Genomic DNA, 26,516 nt, shown 5'->3' on the forward strand with positions numbered 1-26,516 from the left:
TAAACAAAATCAGAAATGAGAAGGGGTGCATTACCAAGACCCTGAAAAAAAAAAAAGAAATCATAAGAAGATACTATGAGCAACTATACGCCAAAAACTAGACAACTTAGATGAAATGCACAAACTTCTGGAGACACACAAACAAGCTATACTGACTCAGGAAGAAATAGAAGATCTCAACAAGCCAATTACTAGTACAGAGATGCAATCAGTCATCAAAAATCTTTCTACAAAGAAAAGCCCAGGGCCAGATGGCTTCACAGAGGAATTTTAGCAAATATTCCAAATAGAACTAACACTAACCCTGCTCAAATGTTTCCAAAAAAAAAATGAGGAAAAAGGAACTGTACCTAACCAACTTTATGAAGCTAATATCATTTTAATACCAAAACCGGGTAAAGATGCTATAATAAAGGAAAACTACAGGCCAATCTCCCTAATGAACATAGATGCAAAAATTCTCAATAAAGTATTAGCAAATCAAATCCAAAAACACATTAAAAAAATTATATACCATGACCAAGTGGGGTTTATCCCAGGAATGCAAAGATGGTTCAACAGAAGAAAATCAATTAATGTAATACAGTGCATTAACAAATCGAAAGGGAAAAATCACATGATCATCTCGACTGATGTTGAAAAAGCATTCGACAAAATTCAGCATTCTTTTATGATTAAAAAACACTCCAAAAGATAAGAATCAAAGGTTAATAAAGGAAACATATGAAAAACTGATAGCCAGCATCATACTCAATGGACAGGGACTGAAAGCTTTCCCCCTAAGATCAAGTGCAAGATATGGATGTTTATCATCATCACTGTTATTCAACATTGTGTTAGAAGTTCTAGCTAGAGCAATTAGGCAGGAAAAAGGAAAAAAAGGCATCCAAATTGGAAAAGAAGAAGTAAAACTCTCATTATTTGCAGATGATATGATACTATACTTGGAAGGTCCTGAGAAATCTACAGCAAAGTTACTTGAGCTAATAAACAAATTCAGCAAGGTGGCAGGATATAAAATTAATGTGTAAAAATCAGTAACATTTCTATACACAAGCATTGACCTAGTTGAGGAGTCAGTTAAGGAAAATATTCCACTTAAAATAACAACTAAACAATCAAGTACTTAGGAATGAATTTAACTAAGATGTAAAGGACTTGTACAGAGAAAACTACATAATGTTGCTAAAAGAAATCAAAGGAGATCTAAATAGGTAGAAAGATATTCCCTGCTCACGGATAGGAAGGCTAAAAATAGTTAAGATATCAATTCTCCCCAAATTGATCTACCAATTCAACATAGTACCAATCAAAATTCCAACAACCTACTTTGAAAGATTTGAAAGGCTAGTTACCAAATTCATCTGGAAGGGAAAGAGACCTTGAATAGCTAAAAGCATCCTAAAAAGAAGAATAAAGAGGGTGGATTAACGGTCCCTGATTTTAAAACCTATTATAAAGCCACAGTGGTAACAGCATGTACTGGCACAAAGATAGAAGCATTGACCAATGGGATTGAATCAAAAGTGCAGAAATAGACCACCAAAACCATGGTCAACTGATTTTTGACAAGGCCCCCAAATCCTCTGAACTGGGACAAAATAGTCTTTTCAATAATTGGGCACAGAAGAACTGGATATCGATAGCCAAAAGAATGAAAGAGGTCCCCTATCTTATACCCAACACAAAAATTAACTCAAAGTGGATCAAACTCATAATTATAAGAACTAGCACTGTAAAATGTAGGGAAACATCTTCAAGACCTAGTAATAGAAGGTAATTTCCTAAAATTTATACCCAAAGCACAAGCAAAAAAGGAAAAAATGGATAAATGGCAATCCCTCAAAATCAAATGCTTCTGCACCTCAAAGACTCTGTCAAAAAGGTGAAGAGGTAGCCAACTCAATGGGAGAAAATATTTATAAATCACATATTGGACAAAGGTTTGATTTCCTCCATATACAAAGAAATCATACAACTCAACAACAAAAGAACAAACAACCCAATTATAAAATGGGCTAAAGATATGAATAGGCATTTTTCTGAGGAGCAAATACAGATGGCTCAAAAGCACATGAAGATATGTTCATTTTCACTGGCTATAAGGGAAATGCAGATTGACTACAACGAGATACCACCTCACACCTATAAGAATGGTTGCTATTAAATAAACAGGAAACTACAAATGTTGGAGAGGATGTGGAGAAACTGGAACACTTATGCACTGCTGGTGGGAATCCATAATGGTTCAGCCACTATGGAAGACTGGAGGTTCATTAGGAAACTAAGTATCGAGTTGCCCTATGACTCAGCAATAGCACTACTTGGTATATACCCAGAAGAGCTGAAAGCAACAACACAAACAGACATTTGCACACCGATGTTCATAGCAGCATTATTCATAATTGCCAAAAAATGGAAACAAACCAAATGCCCATCAACAGACAAGTGGATCAACAAAATGTGGCATATGCTTACAGTGGAATATTATGCAGTAGTAAGACAAAATGATGTCCTGAAGCATATGACAAGATGGATGAGCCTTGAGAACATAACGCAGAGTGAAGTAAGCCAAACACAGAAGGATAAATACTGCATGATTTCACTTTTATGGTATAATCAGAGACTTATAATACAGAATACAGGGAACATGGAGATACGTAGAAGCTAGAGATAGGTGAACCGTTAGCTAATGAGGTTGAACTTCAATGTAAGGGAATAGATAGGAGTGAAGGTGGTTCTCTAGTGGGTCTGTAAGTAATATTACCATATTGAAGATCAATAAGGTTGAAAGGGGTTGTATAGAACTCTGTGTCCCACTGATTACCACTAGAAATATGAATTAGTTCTTGCAAAAATTACTCCAAAGATACGATTCTTGCACAAAGAGTGTTTAAGTCCAGGGTATAGGGGGAAAACTGCCATTGCAGGCTATGAGTTATTCAAAAGGAAACCATCAGCACTACCACAGCAACACAGAAGTAAATAATGGGGGGAGGGACAAGAGTTAAGAGGAGGTTTAGATTTCCTATTTGGTGAGGGTGTGTTTATTGGTTTTCTTTCTCTTGGGAACAATGAGATTATCTAAAATTGAGAATGTCAATGGACTGTGGACTTGGGCCCTCTACCTGATGCCTGATTAATACAGTTGACTGAAGTATGCGCTGATGGAAAGGTATATCAGCGAATTATGGTGTCTACTTATGAACAAAGGTTGTGCTGCTACAAAAAGGAACAAAGTCGTGAGGCTTGCAACGATGTGAATGAGTATGTGGGCTACTTGGCGAGACAAAATAAGCTAGAAATGAAAGAACAAGAATGGTATGGTCACCTTTAGAAAATGCTTATAAGAAAACAGGGGCCTAGATTGCAAGTTTTTAGAGCAGATACATTAAGTCTGGGGTGGTGATTATTATTTCTGGATTTTGAGAGGCTGTTTTATATATATAACCTTCAATCTAAATAAGAATGAAGCCGAACAGGTTGGCATTAAAGTAATTCAGAACATGGAGGTAAAGAAGACAGTGTCTATAGTTTAGAACCACACATACTCCTTGAGACCAATGGAAGAAAGGTTTATTTGATCTGGAACTGAAATTTTCTGTAGTGCATGATTTAATTCAACCTATTTGTATAGCTCATTTGAACAATTGAAACACAGGGACCACAGAATAAAAAGAGGTCCTTAAATCCTGTATAGATTAATGTAATGATTGGCTACATCCTAGAGTATATTAATCAGATTACCAAAAAATATTGGCAAAGTCCCCTGAGGGATGGAAGAAAGAATGTGGAACTATTAAACCTTACCATCAGGGAATCCCCTGATACTGTGTCACACCTTAGGGACATCCAAATCAGTAGGCCATGCCCTTGATCATGAGGCTTACTCTTTTGAAGCTTATGGAAGTAATGGAGAAGCTTAGACTACCTGTAAGTAAGCCTAAGAATTAAACTGGAGGACCTCTTTTACTGTTCGGATGTGGCCTCACTCTCTCTAAGCCCAATTCTGCAAGTGAAATCATTGCCCTCCCCCCTACCTGGGACATGACATCCAGGAGTGAAAGTCTCCCTGGTGACATGGAAGATGACTTCCAGGCATGAATCCGGCCCTGGCACCACGAGATCAACAATTCCATCCTGATCAAAAGGGGGAAAAGAAGTGTAATTAATAAAGTATCAGTGGCAGAGAGAGTTCAGAGTTGAGAGGCTACTCTGGAGGTTGGTGTTATGCAAGCTTCAGTTAGACGTTGCTACCTATCATAACCTGCCAAACCTAAACAAGGACCATTCCAGTCAATCCTAAAGAACACCTAGGGCAATATGTAAGATTCCACATATTACATATTCTACAACAAGGGTTGTAGAAACCTACAACTTCCAGATGGTCCCTGGTTCAGATAAGTCCTGAAACCTAGCCCAGCTTCTCCAGAACATCAGATAGTTCTACTCCCTACCCGATATGAATGACAGACTCTTCCAATATCAAAAATTTAAAATTGCCATAACCCAAATACCTTTTAAGAGAGGGATGGAAAAAATCAAAGGTGATGGTGGAGTTATACAGAGAAGAAAGGATTTAACAAACGAATATGATTGCTGAATCATTAAATTGATATCTCTTTTAGTCTTCACTATTTTAGAGCAGTGAAATTGTAACCCATGTCAAAGTCTGATATATGTTCTACAACTAATTGTGGTGCTTTGCTTTGAAATTTATAGCTTTTTTGTATATATGCTATTTTTCACAAAAATTAAGGGAAAAAGTCAATTGTGTTGATAAAAAAATATTTAAGACCTCTAGCCTCCTATATTCTGGAGTAGCTAGAAAGAAAAATAATGAGAGGATCGTACGGTAGCCTTTGACAAACTCTGTGATCTGTGCAGTAACTACTTGTTGAAGAATGCTTTGAAAACTGTGGCTTTCTTTTTTCTTTGCTTTGTATATATGTTATACTATACAATAAAGAAGTTAAAAATCAAACACGAAAAAGACATATATGCAAAATACTACTAGATGTTCTGTATATGTCCTATACACTTGCAAATGTGTAGATCTCCCTGAAGAGAGTCATTCCTTTACGCAAATTAAAGGAGGTTCCTATCCCTGAAATAAACATGCTGAATATTATGTCACATATATTTCTGTGTCCTGTCTTATTAAATTTTAATGTCTAACTGCTCAGTAAAATGACATTGAATAAATCAGTGCAAATAAATATCAGCATCTAAAATTCCACGTCTTGCATGCACATGTGCAAGCATTACTTTTTGGTACCTCAGAGAAAAATGGATAATTAATTACCAAAATACACATGAGGAAAACAAAATAGCAACAATACAACATTTTCCATGAATGCATCATTTTGGCTGTTCAGAATTCAATCCTCTCACTATTATCGCCCCCATCTCCTTTTGCATATAGTCTTAGAACTTTGTCTTTCTGCAGAAGCTCCTGGCTTTGCACTTTCTATCTCTCCTACCATCATGCACCCAAGGTGACCCAGCCTTGGCCAGCTAAGTGGCATTAGATGGCTCTTTGATCTTGCACTAGATATGCAGCATTATGAGGAATGATTTGAGGCTAGACTGCTGTACAACTAGCATGGACCAGTATAGCCCTACTGGTTATTTAACTAGAGACCATTTAGATTGTTTGATCACTATGCTGTGGTTTCAATTTGAAGGATAAGTATTTTGAAAATCACCCAAACCTAGTTACAGGTAATTCATTGCAGAAACAATGATTGTTGCTGCCCAACTACTCCAGGTGACCCTTGTGTTTTTCCCACTACTTTGTCTCTGGGGCTTTCCTGGATCTGTCCATTCTTAGCATCTGTCCTCTCCCATCATCTAAGCCTCTGTTTACCTTGTGGTCACTCAGTGCCACCTACCATGAGAGGGAGCATTGGTTCCCTTAGCTTGCAATCAGTATCTCACTGATCGATACCACAATAGAGTGTTTCTGACAAAAGTATTTTTAGAAACCTTTATGGTGAACAATTTAAGTGGACTCACATTCAAAAGTCACCAGAGGAACTGCAAAATTTACTCAATAAATGATCACCCCAAATAATGCCAATAATATCAGAATGCATTCATTTGGTGATTTTCAGCATGCTTTCATATCCAGTACCTTATTTGACAAAGCCAGCAGGCAGGTGAGATTAGAAAGACAGAATTTTATCTCAAATTTGCACACACATACACAATGAGATTGAAAACCAGAGAAACTGAAAATCTTATTTTGCCAACGAGATAGTTAAGTATGGGTCTGGGCCGAGGAACCAGGCCATCGGTCAGTCCAGAATTGTTTCTGCATGGAAAAGAGATACTATGGGTCCATGTAGCCTCTGCATGCAGCCTGTAAAGGAAAAAGCCACCTTATCATCTACTCTCCTTATTAGATGTGGAAGGAGGGTTAACAGGTTTCTTACATTCTGGAATTATGTTCTAATTGCTGAGAGCTTCTATTTACCTCCAACAACCACTCTTTAATAGTGTAATAGTGTTTCCCATTACTCAAAGTTATTAGATCATTTGTTCAGAGTTTCAAACATCAACCATTTATATATTTTTCATTATAGTTGGAAACTTGTTTTCAAATAAAACTTTAGGCAGAAACCCAATACTCAGGCAGAGAAGCCCTGATGTTCTGGTTAAAGCAAGGGTTGTAAGACCAGAGCCCTGTGATTCCCACATATAAGGCCTCCCTGTGAAATGCAGAGCTACCCCCTGCTTTACAAGTGAAAATATCCAGGACCAGATGAATAATGTGAGAATTATCAAGCCCAGCCCCAGACAGGAATTCTGTGGCACAGATAGAGACCTGAATCCTAGCCAGATATGTGTTTATCAAATTCAGGGGAATGCTTTATGTTTCCGCCCCATTCCCCAGAGTTTTGCAGCAAAGGAAAGGTCTGTTTAGCAGCCATGAAGATGGGTGTGACCAGCCATGGCACTCACACCAGGTTGTAGGTTCCTTGACTTACCTGTGTGCTTCTTGAGGGCAGAACCTGTGCTCTCAACCATGTTTCTCTTCCCTGATGGTGAGGGGGAGCACATAACATTTTCCAGACAAGATCACCCTTGAGAGTGAAAGGGAGGCTGTTCATGATTACCCCAGGAAAGCAGACCAGGCAAAGCAGGATGTCCAATCATCTTACTTTTGGTAACCAACATCATGTTCTACATAAAAGGAATTACTCTACGAAATAGGGGTTTGACATTCAGGAGGCTCTGTCTTCCACTTGGTTGCTCAATTATCAAAATAAATGCTGAACCACCCAGAGATGGAAACAGACCCTGTCCCAGGAAAAGGGTCAGACGTTCCTTCCAGCACATTCTCAGCAGCACACGTATTTCCTGCCTAGTCTGCTTGGGAGGCATACACCTGATGTACCTAAGCTAAAAAAATGAAGGAAACTCATTCTCACATAAAAGTCAGAAATTAGTATCTGTTGAGCTCAAGTTTCTTAAATAAGTTTCAATGTTGAAGTCCTGGCTACTCCCTCCCACAACGTAATTTTTATCCTGGTATCACTCACTGGCAGAACATTCTGGATGTGACCAAGGTCAGCTTTGGACTCTCTCAGCCCTTACAATGTAATTCTTTGAGATATTTTTATAAGATGCCCTTGCTCTCTGGATTACCTGCTTATTCTCACTAGATACAAGGAAAACCCATTCTACCTGCTGACTCTGGGCCTAAGGTTTGAAATAATCACCTCCTACTTCACTTAAATAACTCGAGGCCCCACATTTGCATTTGACACCAATCACTCCAATCCTCTTATTATCACAATCAGTTTCCAATTGGTCACGCGTGCTTCTTTGAATCCTGTATGATTTTTATTACCAATTCGTTGATGATATTACAGGCTAACTTTTCACTGTCTTCACTACTTTTTGGCAATACATAAAACTTATGCTTAGCAAATGACCATTCAAGTCTGTAAGAGACATTTTACAGGCTGTTGCTTAACATTTACGAATGAATGTATAAGGAATAAAAGCAATAAGCTAAGAAGCCAAAAATAGATGGTTAAAATTTTCGATGACACTGATGAAGGTTAACTGCTTTTCTGGAAAGTATGGTAATATATTATGTGTTTTTTGTTTGTTCTATAACAAGCAAAAGGCATACTGATGGCAGAAATATGAAAAGAAAGTGTGATGGGATTAATTTCCGTTAGAAAACCTTTCTATTCTTTTAAGAAGCCCACTATGACTAACTCAAGTAAAAAAACAATCATGTTTAAAGGATACTGAATAGCTCATAGAATCCTGTTGTGGAAGTAGAGAGGAAGGACACAAAGGCAAGAAAAATGTCTCCAAACACCACTGTACCTTGAATTGGGCCCTCAAGCTTATAGTAGCAATTCAACCAATGCTAGACAAAGAATAGAAGTGGCTACGGGATTTGCTACCACTATTACCTCTCAAAACTTAATGCAGCCTCTGCTACCCATCTCCAGAATGCATCCCACAGTCCCAGCTTCTTTGCATCCCTACTTTCTCTTTCAAAAGCTAAAATGGGGGCACCCAATAGGCAGAGCTTAAGGAAATGAAGAGTGAGTATCTGGGATTTTTATCTCTATATTAGTGTGTCTCTGCATTGTACAGTGGGAGATTCATCAAACGTAGGAAGAGAATTCAGGGTCTGAGAAGCCAAAATGAATGAAAACTGTTCATTGCAATTTCAGGATCTTAGGGGTACTTTTTATCAGGGCTGAAGTTAAAATCCGTCCTCAAAGCTTCTTGCATTTAAAATCTTTATTCAAATGTAGCTGAAGGGACTGTGGTACTCTTATGTTTTTCTTACTCCCTTTTTGTCAACATTTGTTTTCTTTCGTTTTTAAGGACTACATTTCATGCTGGATTAATTTTCAATCTACTCTAATGGTTTTCTTTGGTTCATTTGGCCTCTCTAGAATTGTTACATTTGCTATTAAATTATTTCTTATTTTTGCATCTTAGTTCATATTTTCTATTTGCATACTTAAGGTAACTTTTACTTTTCTTTCTTTTTCATTGGAGATTTACTCTAAAAGGGTTATATTTTATGCATTCTCTTACTTTTTTGACACTTATCATAATCAATGTCTATATTTCTATTCACTTCTCAATATATTAAGCTTATCAATATTTATATCATGCCCCCTGGATAAAGACAAGTATTTTAACATGCTCTTTCTTCAATTTCCTCTCTTGGCACTAACTCTACTTCCCACTACCATATAACTATTGTTATCCAAAATGGTAGCACTAGCCATAGACGAATATTTAAATTGCCTTAATTAAATAAAATTTAAAAATTAGTTTTCCAGTCAAACTACCCACATTCAAGTGCTCAATAGCCATACATTAATAATGGCTTTCCTAGTGGGTAGTACAGATATAAACCATTTCCATCATCACAAATGATTTATTGCCCAGCACAGGTCTGAACTTTTAATTCTAACAGATTATAGACAAGCATATTATATTTGGTCCTTGCTTATTTAGACTATAATATAATTCACTGGTTTAATATCTCACCCTGTTTCCTCTTCAACCCTTACATTCTCCTGGATTTATTTCTTCTTTTGCTGTATTTCTCTAAATAATATTTCCCAAGAGGCAGTTTATATGTTAGATCTATGAGCTCTTTATTCCTGGTAACACCTATAATTTGTGGTTGTTAATCACAAACAATAGAAAAATAAAATTCTAGGTTTAAAGTTCTTTCCCTTTCCCACTCTGAACATAATTTTCTACTGTACTCTTAAATCTAGTGATTCTGTTGAGAAAAGCCAGTTATAAATTTATCTCTGTGATAAATTGAAATATTTGAGATATCGAGCCCAATTCTTCACTTTTCTCTCTATCCACATCCTTTATATGTACTTTGCATTCTCTCACTCAAAAGACGGAGTGTACTCTCTAACCCTCAGCAGTGGATTTGGCCACATGGCTAAAAGTCAATGGAATGGGGTAGGAAAATGGGAGAGTGCCAGTTCTGAGACTAGGATGTAAGTGGCTTCATGGATTTTCACCTGCCCTTTTGAATCTCTGCCATAACCACGAAAAAGCACTTCCCCTGGTACTACTGTCCTTTCTGCCTAGACCACAGAATGAAAGCAAATCAGAGAAAAACCAGCAATGAGAAACAAATATAGCTGTGTAAAATAGAGTCAGCCAGCTGAGTTTGGCCTCAATCAGTCAATTTCCAGCTAACCTGAAGGTGTATGAGAGATAAATACTTATTGTCGTATGCTACAGAGATTTTTGTGGTTTGTTAAGTAGCATTATGAGACAATAGCTTGCTGATAAAATCGGATTGTTTTTCTGTTGGGTAATTTCTTTCTTTTTTCTGGAAAATTCTAGAATTTGCTCTTTTATATTTTTTAAATTTCATTATAATGTGTCTAGGTATTTTTTTTCTTATGTAACTTTTGGCATTTTTATGAACTCCTTCAATCAGAGATCTTTTTTTAATTCTAGGAAATTCCCACTTTTATTTCTTCTAATATTTTATTTAGCACATTCATTTTTCCCTCTCTTTCTATGAGATTCTAATTACACAAATGCTTGCTTTTCTATTTCTCTTGTATGTGACAAATCGTTTTTCTCTGGCTGTTTTCAGGATTCTCTCCATATCTGTGGCATTTGATATTCTGATTAGTATGTGTCTTGGAGTAGGTCTAACTAAGATTTTTTCTCTTTGGATAATGTTCCACTTCTTTTCCCATGGAGCTTGGAAATTTTCAGCCATTATTTCCTACAATATTCTTTCTGTCCCATTTCCCTTCTCTTGTCCTTCAGGGATACCCATTATGCATGTGTCAGTTTGCTAAAGCTGCCAGAATTCAATATACCAGAAAAGGGTAGGCTTTGCAATTTTTTCCTGATGTCTAGGCATCTGATTATCTTAATGAGTTTACTCTGAATTCAGTTTCTCTCTCTTGTCTAAGGTTTTATTGTTGATTGGCTTTGCATTAAGGCTCTTCTTTGACAATTAGTTCAATTTATTCTATATCTTTAGAATAGCCTATGTTTAACTGCCCAAATTTTTTCAGCTCCTCTTCACCTGATTCTTTCTCTGTGTTCTAGTTTGCAAGCTGCTGGAATGTGATATACGAGAAATAGAGTGGCTTTCAAAAAGAGGAATTTATTAAGTTACAAGTTTATAGTTCTAAGGCCATGAAGATGTCCAAATTAAGGCACCGACAAGAGGTTACCTTCCTTCAAGAAAGACTGAAAAGTTCAGGGTTTCTTTCTCAACTAAAAAGGCACATGGTGAACATGGCAACATCTGCTAGCTTATTCTCCAGGCTTTTTGTTTCATGAACTCCCTCAGGGGTATTTTCCTTCATCTCCAGAGGTCACTGGCTGCACGGGCTGTAAAGATTTTTACAAAATGGGTCCCTCTTAAGGGGCTCCAGTGAGCAAATCCATCTTGAATGGGAAGAGACACATCTCCATGGAAATCATCTAATTAGAAGTTGCCACCTACAATTGGGTAGTTCACATCTCCATGGATAATCAAAAATCTCCCAACCAGCAATATTGGACAAGGATTAAGGACATGGCTTTTCTGGGGTACACAAGAGAATCAAACCAACATATTTTGGATATGTGGCACAATTTTTTTAAAGACTGCACCATTTTTGCAATTGCTTCACCCTAAGGAGAAAGCTTCCCTTCATCTATTCCCTCTTTGGGAAACTTTGTTCTTTTCTGTTTGTTTCTGTTTTTGCCTCTGTAGTTTATATTTTTATACTCCTTTCATTGTCTCTAACTTGAGGGGAAATTCTGGGAGGAGCATCACCCCCAAAGAGAAGTTTCCAAATTAGTATTTCCCAGTCAAAACAATTCCAGGCACCCACGAAGGGGGTGCAGACTGGCTCTGAAGTACCCTGGGGAGAAGGTCAGGAAAGACATCAAAAGCCTTCTTGATGTCTCCTCACAGTTGTGTTTTCCAGGCCGGTCCAGCAGATGGCATTCTTTGGGAAACTTCTCCCCACAGCCCTAAGGAGGAACTGTGTCTTTAAACCTCCACTGCATCTGCCCCTTTCAGCAGTGAGGTTGAAACAATGACTGCCACCACTTTTGTGCAGGGTGGGTTGAAACAGTAGTTCAGAGCTGGGACGCAGCTACCCGAATTCGCTGTTCAAAAGCTGTGATCAGTGTTCAGCCATGCTCCCTGCCTCCAAGTTCTTGTGGAAGAGGATTTTAAGTCCTTTTCTGACCACAGCAGCCAGCCAGGGACAGGATCCTGAGGTAGCTGCTGTGAGAGTGGGGGATGAGCTCCAGCAGCTGCCACATGAAGAGAGCTATTCAGCCTTCATGACAGTTTAATCAGCCTCTTCCTCCTGCTCTTCCTTAGATGCTGAACAGTGTTCTTCTGGCACCCGAGCCTCAGAACAGTTGTTTTAGATATTTCCTACTCTCAGTTTTGGAAGAAGGAGTGAGTCCTGGAGCTCCCTACTCTGACATCTCCCCCAGAAGTTTCACTATGTCTCCTTTTTAAAAAAATACGTTTATTAACAAATTTTCGCATATATATTGTCCATACATGGTGTACCATCAATGGCTCACAATATTATCACATAGTTTTGTGTTCATCATCATGATCATGTATTAGGCCATTTGCATCACTCCAGAAAAAGAAATTAAAAAAAAAGAAAAACCTCACATATCCTAAACACTTCCCTCTCATTGATCACTAGTACTTCTATCTTCCCTCATCCCTCCCTATTATTTATTTAAATTTTTATTCATATTTCTTACTCATCTGCCTATATTCTGAATAAAAGGAGCATCAGACACAAGGTTTTCATAATCACGCGGCCATTCTGTAAAAGCAAGTTTATACAATTGTCTTCAAGAATCAAGGCTACTGGAACACAGCTCAACAGTTTCAGGTACTTTCCCTCCAGCCACTCTAATATACCATAAACTAAAAAGGGATATCTATCTAATGCATAAGAGTAACCTCCAGGATAACCTCTTGACTCTGAAGTCTCTCAGCCACTGACACTTTATTTTGCCTCATTTCACTCTTCCCCCTTTTGGTCAAGAAGGCTTCCTCAGTCCCTTGATACTGGGTCCTGGCTCATCCCAGGAGTTCTGTCCCATGTTGCAAGGGAGATTTATACCCCTGGAAGTCATGTCCCACATAAGGGGAAGGGCAGTAAGTTCACCTGCCGAGGTGGCTTAGAGAGAAATAGCACATCTGAGAAACAGGAGGTTGTCTGGAGGTGACTCTTAGGCATAATAATATGTAGATGATCTAGTTTGCTGGTTGCCAGAATGCAATATACCAGAAACGGAATGGCCTTTAAAAGGAAAATTTAATGAATTGCTAGTTTACAGTTCAAAGGCCAAGAAAATGTCCCAATTAAAACAAGTCTATAGAAACATCCAATGAAAGGCATCCATCTAGGGAAAGATACCTTAATTCAAGAAGGCAGATGAAGTTCAGGGTTTCTCTCTCAAGTGAAATGGCACATGGCAAACACAGTCCAAGTTTCTCTCTCATCTGGAAAGGCACATGATGAACACAGTCAGAGTTCCTTTCTCATCTGGAAAGGCACATGGTGAACACAGCATCTTCTGCTAGCTTCCCCTCCTGGCTTCCCATTTCATGAAGCTCTGCGGGAGGCATTTTCCTTCTTCATCTCCAAAGGTCACTGGCTGGTGGACTCTCCTTCTCATGGCTTTATCGCTCTGCTTTGCTCTCTTTGAATCCCCTTCTTTCTCCAAAATGTTTTCTCTTTTATAGGACTCAAGAAACTAATCAAGCCCCACCCAAATGGGTGGAGACATGTTGTCACCTAATCCAATTTAACAACCACTCTTGATTAAATCACATCTCCAGGGAGCTGATATGATTATAGTTTCAAATATACAGTATTGAATAGGAATTATTCTGCCTTTATGAAATGAGATTTAGTTTAAAACATGGCTTTTCTAGGGGACATACATCCTTTCAAACCAGCACAGTAGGCTTAGCCTTTTCTTTGCAGAAGTAAATTTTATAAGGGGGAACCCCAAGATCGATGGCTCAGCCCATTGATTTTTTTGTCTCCACTGCTTGCAAGAATATCAGAAATTCTCCAAATGGGGAAATTAAATACTCCCTACTTTCTCCCCAGTCCTCCAAGGGGACTTTGCAAATGTTTCTTTATTCACTGCCTAAATTACTCTGGGATATATCACAGCATCACACTAACCTGGACAAACCAACAAAATCTCCTGCCCTATTCAAGAGTCCATGCACCTGTGGTGTTCAACTAAACTGACCATACAAGTTAAATTTGGCAATGTGCTACATAAAATATAAATTTTGCATCAAATAAACATCTTTCCCTTTGGTCTCACATAGAAGTCAAAGCTCTAAAATTTGGACTATATCATCCTTTACCCTGTATTCGAATTTACCCTAGTCCTATCCAGATCAGTTTCCTTCATATCTCTAGTCAAAGTCTGATCCCTTTTTCAACTTTCTAATCAGTTCCTGCATGGGGTACTGTTAACTTCCATAGCTTCAGAGCTCTAACTCTGAGTCTCAGGAGTCACATAAACACCTGAAGCTTCTGAGAATGATAAGGTTATATACAAACAGCTCGGTATTTCAGAATTTAGATATAACAGTTACAACTTCTGAATATATATGACTGCTGTAAGAAGATATAACAGTTACAACTCCTGAATATATATGACTGCTATAAGAGGTTACAATCTAGGACCCTTTACAATAGGCCCCAACCTAATAATCCATGCTCTCTACTTCAGTTCATTGAGTTTTTATATAATAGCTAGTCCACAGGATTGAGGCATGATAATAACTGTCTTTTTGTTTCTGACATTTCATTCCACATACCTTAAGTTTCATTCATCTAGTTGCATGCCTCCCAACTTCATTCCTTGTTGCAGTCACTCAGTAGTGAGTTGTATGTACACACCAAACAGTTGCCTCTTCCATTCCTTAGTCGTTGTACCTCCATCTATTGTGAATCTCGAACACTGTTGCAATAAACACTAGTGTGCAAATGTCCATTCCTGTCCCCACACTCAGTACACCTCCAGGTGTATACTGAGCAGCTGGGTTTCAGGATCCTACGGCATCCCAACCCTAGCCTGCTGTGGACCCACCACACTGCTCACCAAGAAGCCGCACCTCTCAGTTTTTCTACAGATGGTGAATAGGTACATCTCTTTCTCTGCATTTTTTCTAGCACTTGTTTTCTCTCTGTTCATTTCAACAGTTTAATTCACACATCATACAATCTACCAATCTACCCTAAGTATGTAGACATGCCTTTGCCACCATAATCTATATGAAGACATTTCCTTTTCTTCCATAAAGAATCCATACTCTTCCCTCATACCCCACGACCCCTCCCCTGTTGACATTTAGCTTTGGTATAATGCCTTTGTTACATTCAGTGGAAGCATATGACAATGTTACTGTTGAGTATAGACATAGCCTGCATTGATTGTACTTTGTCCTGTAGGCCATCCAGTTTCAACCCCTTGCAATGTTCACATTCATTTGTTCTCCCTCATGAAAAAACGTTTTTTTTTTTTTTAATTTATACATTTAATCACTGTCATTGTCCACTCTAGGCATCCCTAAGTTATACTATCTCAGTCTTTATCTTCTATCTTTCCTTCTGGTTCCATATGTGCCCCAGCCCTTCTGCCTCAATCATACTCACATTCAGTGTCATTCAGTGTACTTATACTATTGTGCTACAATCAGGTTGTATTGCGCCATCCATTTCTGAATTTTTATAATCAGTCCTGTTGCAGAATCTGTATTCCTTCAGCACCAAATATCCAATCTCTACTTTATTTCTATCTCCTGATAACTTGTGTTCTTAACTTCAATTCTCAAAGTTCATGCATTAATTTTAGTTCATAATAGTGAGAACATATAGTATTTTCCTTTTGTTTCTGGCTAATTTCACTCAACATAACGTCCTCAAGTTTCATCCACATTGTTACATGCTTTGTGACCTTATTCTGTATTACAGCTGTATAATGTTCCTTCATATGTATATATCACAGTTTTTCTAGCCACTCATGCATTGATGGACATTTAAGTTGTTTCCATCTCTTGGCAATCATAAATAATGCTGCTATAAACATTGGTGTGCAAATGTCCGTTTGTGTCCTTGCCTTGAGTTCCTTTGAATATAACCTAGTAATGGGATTGCTGGATCATATGGCAATTCTATACTTGCGAAACTGCCTTCCAGAGTGGTTGTATCCTTTTACATTCCCACTGACGGTGATCACCATGACTCTTAATGCCGCGCTTATAAAAAAACAGTCTAGGTTTTAGCTTTCCCTCCTATAGTTGAGTTTGGAAGGGAGTAGTTTCAAGGCAAAGAGTCTCTAATGTTGCAGTCTAAGTTATTCATTAACTGGTCCCCCACCTCCAACAGCCTTTCCCTACCAACAACTGGAGCTAGACACTACTCTGGAGAGCCAGAACAACCTTCTGTTGTTGTTGCCTAGTTAGTGGTTGAGAAGATAGAGAGGCTCTATGCCCTGTGGTCATTGGCTCACCCAACTTCTGAGCAAGTCTGATGTTGCCTAAACATGTTTTTTAGTCTTGGCCGGGGACAATTGCTTTTCTAATCCATAAGAGTGATGGGACAGACATTATCCCACTCAGGTTACATATCATGGGCATAAAGAAAACGTTTTCCCCCAGCCTAAGTGGCCTCAGTACAGAATGCTCTTTGATGCCTTTCTACACACATCCCCGGCATGCACACCCACCCCGGGGTCCCACACCTTCTGTCACCCTAAAGGTTTCTTGCACTTTTTATTTTACTTGCTGGAAAGATCTGCCGACCTCTCTATTTCTTGTGTGACGTGTCCTAAAATACATTTTGGGTGAGGAGCAAGTGGACCCTGTAAGGTGTCATCATGTGCCTCAAAACATTTTACAAACACTATCATCTCTAAAAGTATGAAAAAGTCATTCCCTGGAATCACAATGACAATTCCAAATGATACTTTCTCTAGTGTATGAATTCGAAGTAAAACTGGTAACCATCTGGAGGAAGCCCTTCTAGGATTGTACTGTGTTGATTTGAAGCGTTAAGTACTAAATACCTCCTTGTTATCTCCTTAGAGAATGCTTCCTGACAAGCCTATTTGAAGAGGTTACTTCCTATCATACCATACTTTTTATTTAATTGCATGTTCTCAATCATGAATCACTCCAGCTCCTACATTTGTTTAATTGTCTGTCTTTCCACAATAGATTCTAAACTCCCTGAGGGCTAAGGACCTTGTCCACATAGTTCTCTACTTTATCCACAGTGCCTAGAAAATGTTGTTAAAGAGTAGATGCTAGATAAAGATTTATTAAATGGGTGAATATCTCTTCTTTGAGGATTCAATAATCCTATAGAGTTGCTGGATTTCACATAAACAACATATAAAATGCCATTGCTGGTTCTTTCTTGTTCCTGACATGTTCTGGAAGAACTTAGTGTTCACACTGAAACACATTTCTATTGTAGTACTTTCTCTCTCTCTTTCTGTCTCTCTCTCAGAGCTAGCAGGTAGAGACTTTATTAAGAATGCATGTGAGAGGAACATGTGAGCATTTTCACAAAGAAAGAGGGGTGAGATGTGAGAAGCCAATATTTCTCTTATTGTGTTATAGTAGTTTACTTGTCTTTCTTCATAATTCAATTTTGAGTAAAAGTTGGGTGTATAAATGAATTTTATTCTTTAAAGAATGATTACAGGTCCTAACACCCAACTTTACCTTTGCCAATGTCCTTCTTAAAAGGGGGCAATTTCTGCTTCAAACCTTCACCTAGACCTAAGTGCCTTTTTTTTTTTTGAGCTTTATACTTACTTTTTTCCCCAGCTTTTGCCACACTGTACTGAGTTTATAGTTGAGTGCACCACTGGTCCCTGCTCACAACTCAAAGGTAGGGCCCTGGCTTTATGTTCCTCTTCATGCACCCAGTATTAAACACTAGGCTTGGAGCACTGTCGATGTTCAATGTTTTTGAATAAACAGAAACTGAGGGAGCTATGACCCAGACCAAAGAAATGAGAACCAATATCAGTTCCACATGGGCATCTCAGGGAGGGCTCCATCCCCTGTGACTTCAGGATGCATAAATCTTTTACTGTTGCCCATTTGCTGAAAATTAAGGTCAATGTAACCTTAGGCTACAGCTGCTTCCAATCACTGTAACCATTAGAAGTGGAAACCAAGCTGCATTCAAATCATAGTAAACCCACTTCAGGGTCTTGTCTTTGTTTGTCACATTGGAGACAAAGGGAATAACCCCACATTCTGTTGTCTCTGAACCACAGGAGTAAAAATTATTTCTTTACTTTAGAACAATTATGTTCTGATCCTAAGGCTGCAGTGGCATGGCATTTTGTGGGAAGATGTGCTTTGTAGAGAATTTGGCAACACACAGAAGTGCTGCAGTCCGCAGATTTAACACCATCTTGGCACTGTCTGCCCTAATTCCCTCTCCAGATGTTCCTCTAGGAAGAGCGAGAGTGAGGATATCTTCCTGCTGTTCACATTTTTTTCCTTAGAACTTCTGCTCAGCAAACACCATAACAATGCACGGTTTGCCTTCATCTCTAGAGCGACCTGGTACTAAAAGAAATGATTCACTTGGCCAAATTCAAGGGCACTCAGTATGCAAGGAGAAATCATGCATCACAGTAAAAGGAAATGTTTGATTTTGAAGACCATCATCCACTTGCCATAAGATATGCTTTCAGTTTAGACTCCTTCTGTGGAAGCTTCAGTCTTAGGACAGTGGATGAATAAAGACAGAAGGGTACAGATACATGCCAGGCAGTAAAGAATGATTCAAAATATGAGATACAGTGCACTTTATTAAAGCTAAGGCAGCTTAAGCATTGCCCAGGATAAAAACATATGCTGGATCTAACCAATCCTTCAGTTTGCTATTGAATGATGGAGTTTTGCTTTTCCTTATTTCTATTCAGTAAATTTTAACAACCTACTGTGACATAATTGTTCTCTTTATAACCCCTAGAATGAAATCCCTGATTTTATTTTATAGGGTCTCCTTTTAGGTAAATCTGCAATTAAAGAAAAAATAATCTCCTTTCATATATTGATAAAGAAGCCCTAAAGGAGTCAATTTCATCAAGACTTGCCTGGCATTGAATTTGGCTGTCTGCACACCCCAGATTTGGGCCCCAAGGTATTCTCTCCAGATGTGCCTCTGTAATTCAGGAATGAGTTTATACATTCTCATATTTATGTCTGTGGCAACCAATAACTCAGTAATGTTTTATTGATCTTACTTCAAAAACAGAGCTTAATTCATGGGAGGAGCTTGGCATTATCTGGACTTATTTGATAACATAGAAACCTTAAGGGAGATCATCAGACCCTAACTGGAAAAGAGAAATTGGTCTCCTTGTTGTCCCCTCAAGCTGTTTCTGCTTGTCTTATCATGAGAGTGGCAGTGGGGTTCTGTGTTTAAGTATAAGGCAGAGCTGGATTTTATTAAATCACATGAGTACTGGGTAACCAATGAGAGGCTATTACAAGGGAGAGCTTATGATGTAAGCTAACTAAATCAGAATTGGCATTAAATTTATAAAAGAGGGGAAGAGAGGAATATGTATTCATGCCTATTTTCTTGTTTCTTTTCTCTCTCTCTCTCGCTTACTTTTGATACTAGGTACTTTGTGTATTTCTGATTATATCACTAATATTTTTGCCTCTTGTTTACACAGGTCTGTTGGCCTGTTTTGCTTTGTTTTGTTTTTCTCCTCCCTTTATCTTTCATATTTCAGCTGCATATTTAGTGCTAGCCACTCCATCACAGTCTTTCTCTACAAACAAAATCACCATCTGTCATTCTCTCTTAGACACATTGCTAGTGCTTCTGTTGATGATAAATCTGAGATAGTAAAAAGTGCTACACCAAATCATGTGACTTTGAGATGACAACAGTGTGGTGGCCTTTACCAGGGCAGCAGACCAGGGAGAAAGTCTGGCCAAAACATCAGGACCCCAGAGACTGAAATGGCAGGTGCCTTGTCTGCCTGCAGGACCATTCACTTCTGCAGTGATAATAGAAACTCCTAAAATATGCCAAATTATATAGCATCTTCCAAATAATGCAGTGCCTACTGCCCAGTAACGATTTGTTGACCAGAAACTAATAGGAAAACAGCATTTGCTCTTCAGATAAAATAACATAGTATGGGACTTTTACTGGAGTCCAAGAATGGGTAAGATGTGTCATAAATTTATGAGGCCTCAATGGTTAGAGAAAATTCACACTCATGCCTGACTGCACCCCGCCCTCTATACTCACAACCCCTATAAAACATATGCTAGCCTTTCCTATTTTCCCCACCCTATTCCCACAATGAACGATGCTGGCTATTTAATTACTGACTACTAAAGGGTTAATTCTTTGTTGAATTCCAACATATTTAAAATTCTGCCCATGATACAGAACTAGCCCTGGAAGAAAAGTCAGCATCATTTCCTCTAATGTCTTGCCTGTGCCCTCCGTAATATCTTAACTGGTTATTATTTGCAGTAACAGATTAGATAATCCCCAAAATATGAATTCTCAGGTTTATTTCTATTTACTTTAAATTCATTCCATTTCTAAGCCAAGAGACTGGAGCAAAACAAATAAAGCAGTTCGTCGCTGATGTTAGAGCCAAAGCAGTTCTGTCTGTTATTCCACTCTATTAACAATACCTTAATATCAATGGTTCTGATTCTTGTGTACAGTTAGTAAGAGCCAGTGACATGTCTGCCCTTCCTGAGCCAAGGCTGTCTGGGGTGTGGTTATTTTCAATCCCATTAAAACCGCATTCTTGTTTGTTGCATGTCCTCTCTCCTATGGGACTTAGAGCAAACATGCCTGGCTCCCAGCTGTTCACAGTGGGGTAGATCAACTAATGAAATGTAGCCCGACTCCCTTTAATTTCAGGGTGAGCTTCCATGATGTAGGACCAACAGGTCTGGACAAAAGCAGTTTTGTGCTCTCTATTAGCTGTTCTGAGAGGTGACTTCTCATTCAATTTGCCAGACAATTAGCTCTGTGTTTGGCTTTGAGCTGCCCTGAAAGTGTGTGGGATGTTTACAAAATACCCCCAATATGTTTATCATTCATATTTACTAACTCTCTTTGCAATTAAGGCAAAGATAGAGAAAAGTTAAGGTATCTATTATGATGCCAAACATGTAACAACTCTTTTACATAGGGTTTTTTTTACTCACATGGAAAATAATGAAATTATTATATTGCATAAAAAATATTCTATAGCATACCAAAAAAAAATCAAATGGTGAGTCGTATTTGCAGGAAAACAAGAATCATCTTTGCTGGGGCTTGTTTCCTAGGGTATGTATAGACAAGAATTCTCGTCATTGCGAGTATTTGCTTACTGTTCCCCAAAAATCAGGTTTTTAAATTTAATTTTTATGAGACTGTCCATTATTTCTGACTGTGCAAGAAATTTTGCCATCATTTCTTAAAGTCTTGCATATCTGACTTCGCATTATGAATTCAAGTCATTTTTTTCACTTCTATTTATTCATTGACTTGCTGACATGCTCTAGCTTTTTTTCTGTACATGACATCAATTTTCCTGAATTGTACTGCTCCCAAACTGGAAAATCCTCCTTCCATTCTTGCCCTCATCTGAGCTCTTTCCATTCTTCAACATTCATTTCAAGTCTGGTCTATTCTTTGGAGCATCATCTTCTAAGCCTTGTCTTAGACTCCTGTTTACACTGATTCCTCATGGAATTTATGCATGATATTTTTCTCACCATCTAGATTGCAAATCACTTGAGAGTTATGGTCATCTCCATCCTTTCTTCTATTCCCCGTGATACCTGCTCAGTGCTAGGTGTGATGCATACATTCACACTCATATATTGGTTAAAGAACAGATGTGTTATAAGCCCCTGATAAAATATTGCCTTTTCTGGGCATTGACCATAAAACATCTCTGTCCTTCCTATCCCACCGGCATTTATGCTTTAAGATAATGATAATAATATGAATAATATGATCTTGCCATTGTTATTTCATTTACTGAAGGCGTATTATCCCTGCTAAACTCTACATATATTACCTCATTTGTTCCTTGCTCTTGCAAGGAAGGTATTGTCAGCTTCAGTTTAAAAATGAAGAAGTGAAGCTTAAAGATATTCAACTATGCTCCCAAAGTCAAAGAAACAGGAAATGAGAGACCCACACTGGAATCCAGGTCATCTTTCTATTAAATGATGCAGAGGACTATGGCCTTTTTTGTTTTTGTTTTTTGCTTTTGTTTTGTTTTGCTGTATTTTAGTGAGTAGGGGTAAGGAGTCCACCTCCACCATTCTTTATATTGCCAGCATCCTCCTTCCCTCTCTATCCTGGTGCCCTTCGCCTAAGTTGCTCAGGGGCCTCCCCTGTAGTGCTCAAGAAGAAAAGCCCATCATTAGGGAAAATTATCCCTCTTCCGTTTGACTCGAACTCCATTCTAACTTGATTTTCTTATTGTTCTTAGTATCTTTCCAGATCTCAGGCTTGCTAATAACTAATAGCTTGATTTTCATACTGTCCTAGTAGATAATCGTGGCTTAATTTGTCACTCTTTCCAGAAAAATATGTATGCTGAAAAGGAAATGCACAGGAATCAGAGGCTGAAAGCAACACAACTGGGAGCCAACACAATGGGTAAGGGGATGCCAGCCACGTGCCTTTCCAGCTGACAGAGAAATCCTGGACATGATTGGCCTTTCTTGAGAAGGTATACTAAGGTATACTCTTGTTGATGCTTTAATTTGGATATTTTTGTGGCCTTAGAACTGTACGTTTGTAACTTAATAAATCCTCTTTGTAAAAACCAAGTCATTTCCGGTATGCTGCATTCTGGCAGCATTAGCAAGGTGAAACACAGGATAAAAGAAAGATTTGGCAGCCTGAAACCTTTCAGCATTGCCCTTCAGATTACAACATGCAAGCAATAGTCTGCGCTCGAGATTGAAGGATATTTGACTCTTAACTTTTATTTTTTTCTCTCTAATCTTTTCTTTGGAGCAAAATCAGATTGGCAGAAAGTTAGCCAAACATGACTTCCTCTACTTAAAGCCTTCTTTGCATTAATTTGCTCATTTTAGAAACCAAAATGTCAAGGCATCAATTCCTATACCCTGTGTCAGAAATTAACAGATTTGATCTCAAGAATGCAACCTCTGTAAGAACAGAGACTTCATCTCATGCTCACTGCTATAGAAGCAAAGGTTAGAGCAGTGATTGACAGAGTAGGTCCCCAGGAAATATTTATTTCATGAGTGAATGAATTTATGAAATTAGCATATATAAAAGCAAGTATTTCCAAAAATAGTCTAAGGATTTCTAAGGATATTACCTAAGAATAAGTTCTATCTTACTTTAAATATATTGAACTAATTATATGCCAGATACTCTTATAAGTAATTTGTATACATTAATTTAATACTTAGAACAACTATGCTTATCCCCATTATACAGATGAGGAGACTGAGGCACTAAGATGTTGAGTTGCTTATCTAGTCAAGCAGTTAGTCATTTCTGGATCTGTGATATGAAACCAGACAAGCTAGTTTCCATGGGCAATAAACTCAGCTAGTAAGGAAAGTTGCTCAGAATCAAATCTTCCAGAAATCCTTCAGCCATCACTCTTAGGGCAGGATAGGTTAAGTGCTCTCTTTAGGGTCATACTACAACATGTTTTTCTGTGTATTCCAAATTGTATTATAATGCGTTGTTTATTTTTCCTTTCTCATACTTAATTGAAATGAATGGCCTTAAACATAAAGTTGTGCAAAAAAATGAAGCAAAATATACCATCAAAAATCAATTTGAGCTAAGGTCAGAATGAATGGACATTTTGTATCTGGAAGATTGTTTTCATCATCATATGAAAGATATAGATCAACTCTGATAGACTAACAATCAAAAATAAACATCTAGACTAAAAAATCTGTTGATTTCAGATTATGTTAATTTCTGGGATTTGAATTTGCTGAGCAGCAGCATTTGATATCCTTTGTAACTTCAGTTTTCAGTTTGTGTAATGCTATCTAGGTCCAATCAAACATCATTTGCCATAGATATAATTTAATTAGCTCTCTATTCTGCATTAGGTGCCCATTCCCACTCATATTTATTTGATAAGTATCCATACTTTGTCTTGAGGAAATATATTTTCTGAGTTAACATAATGGAAATGTAGAGAGTGACCCTGCCATGATTTATTGGGTCAGGTCAAGGATTGAAAGGTCCCAGATGGCTGCAGGGTCTAGTAGCATGCAGGTTTGTTGCTAGGAGACCATATTGATGTTTTCTAGCTTCTTTGCAGATGACCTTGTCTACTTTCCAGTGATTGATTGCCATCATTTACAGCAGTAGGGCAATTAGAAGCTCTGCCTTCTCTTCAATACTTATACGGAAAAAAATCAGTTGTTCATTTAAGCTTAGTATGCTTTACGGAATTTTGTTTTTATGCCTACAGCAGCTTTTCATTAGAAATGCCTGTCCATTTAGTGTGACCAATTTTGGACTATGGTTAAACAGGTATATATTTTCTTGCTTTAATATAGGCACGATATGATTATGAAAATTAATTGTATATATTAACCAATGTCAATTTGTTTCTTACTGATCAAAATCGATTTGTTTGGTAGGCTACCTTGCCCACATCTTTGCCTTGGGCACAAAGTGCCAACTAAAATGACCTTACTCATTTTAGTTAAAACATTCCAAATAAAAATTAAAACATTCCACCCACGGAAATAGCAGAAGTCTCAATCATACCACAGTACTTTGATGTCTGGTAACTAAAGGTCAAGTTGGACAGTGACGTTGATAACTCACCAGCTAGTCCAGTGAGGACACTGATTCTTGTCTCCCACCCTAGCCTTCAATTCCTGTCTCGGGGGGAAGAGTTCACTAGGTAATAACATTGTTCCAGTCGGTCAGTGTGGCAACCTACCCAGAAGTCTGAGCACATGTCCCAAAGATTAAATGCCTGATATAAAATATAGTTCTGTCTTGTACTTTAGGGTTGATTAAAAGAACCAGATGGGCAACCTTGAAGGGGACAGTTTTTTATTAGACCTAAGGCAGAATCCATTAAAATGGATGCTTCAGCGGTATTTTGCCTCATCTACCTTGTCCGGGAGAGAGCTTTTAAGACCCTAGTGTCCTGTAAACCTTGACTTCTCTTTTGAGGTTTCTGGCAGAAGTGGAGCTGTGATAGAAGTTTCCATAAAAATCATGGTACGAAATCCTGGGTGCCTGTTTCATGCCAAACACTGGTCTCATCTCTATCTACCCATCTTTCTGTCTATCAATCATCTCTCTAGCTATCTCTTTACTTATCCATCATAACAGCTCTATTAGGTGGGTACTATTATTTTAAACCAGATAAGGAAATTAAAACCTAGAAGCTTCAAGTTATTTGTTCAAGGAAGAGGTAGAGCCAGGATTTAAGCCCAGGCAGTTTGAAGCCAGAGCCAGGTTTCCTGACCACCACTTTCACAGTGTGTCCTGCAGGGATGGTGACTCATGTCTTTCTGGGCCTGCTTCCAAGAGCATAAAATCTTTGTACCAAAGCTTCTGTGTAATCATCAGAGAACTCTAGAGACTGCCATCACTCCACTCACTTCAGCATGGGACTTCTTGCCATTTTGCTGACAGCAGCCTCCACCGAGTATTCTGCTAAATCGGAAAGATTGGTCTGAGGACTGAGTCGGGGCTGCAGCACTTCTTCCCGATCTGACTTGGCTGGGAGCAGCAGGAACAGGCTTGCAAATCATGGCTGGTTGGCAGGATGTCCCCTCCTGATATGCCCTCTGCTGTGTGAATGCTGATTATGCTATTTTACATCCCTATCATTCCCATTATTTCATACTTTTAATTCAGTTACAGTTCTCTCACCTTCCTAAATGTCCCTTCATCCTCTCCAATATAAAACAGAGATGAGGAACATCTGTAGGGCACTAACAGAGATGCAGAGAATTAGATGCCACCTTATTTTTCACAGATTAGGCCACAGGGAGCACCCTCATGAGAAATTAGTTCATTTCAATTCTTTCCAGTGAGATCTTTTTTCCATAAAGCTAATTCACATTACTTGGAGCAAATTATTTTATTGTCTTTCGGACTTCTGGAAACATTGGCTCATTGAAACTCATGGAATCATAAACAATTTTAAACATTTTGGATTAATTTTTTTCTTTTGACCCCCTACTATGATGAAAGACAATGCCTTAGGGAACTTTAAATTTGGCTGGTAAGTAAATCCACAAAATATGTGAGTATAGGGCAGTCAGTAGGACAATATACGTTTCTCAATGAACACATAATACTTGCCTTAATTGGAATTTTCCCCTTGGCTCAATTTTTATCAAAAGTGGCATTTTCCTCACAATTTCACCTCTGAGAAATTATCACAACAGAAAAATTCTAGTGAAACCTACA

General features: G+C 38.3%; 2 long non-coding RNA genes across 17 annotated transcripts in view; one reads left to right on the forward strand and one right to left on the reverse strand.

Moving 5' to 3' along the window:
• The window catches only part of LOC143688765 (uncharacterized), a 107,501-nt gene extending 84,696 nt beyond the window's left edge, over positions 1-22,805 (forward strand). The window contains exons 4-5 of one of the 2 annotated variants that reach the window (XR_013178278.1): positions 19,080-19,223; positions 22,652-22,805. This is a non-coding gene — a long non-coding RNA (uncharacterized LOC143688765). The remainder of the gene's footprint in view (positions 1-19,079; positions 19,224-22,651) is intronic. The other variant, XR_013178276.1, reaches the window with a different exon arrangement.
• LOC143686324 (uncharacterized) overlaps positions 1-26,516 on the reverse strand; it is a 123,824-nt gene that overhangs the window by 18,307 nt on the left and 79,001 nt on the right. For 2 of the 15 annotated variants that reach the window (XR_013177050.1, XR_013177047.1), the window contains exon 8: positions 4,041-4,140. The exons of the other annotated variants lie outside the window; for them this stretch is intronic. This is a non-coding gene — a long non-coding RNA (uncharacterized LOC143686324). The remainder of the gene's footprint in view (positions 1-4,040; positions 4,141-26,516) is intronic. 15 annotated transcript variants of the gene reach the window in all.

Source organism: Tamandua tetradactyla, chromosome 6, assembly GCF_023851605.1.
Source record: "Tamandua tetradactyla isolate mTamTet1 chromosome 6, mTamTet1.pri, whole genome shotgun sequence".
In the NCBI taxonomy this organism is placed as follows: domain Eukaryota; kingdom Metazoa; phylum Chordata; class Mammalia; order Pilosa; family Myrmecophagidae; genus Tamandua; species Tamandua tetradactyla.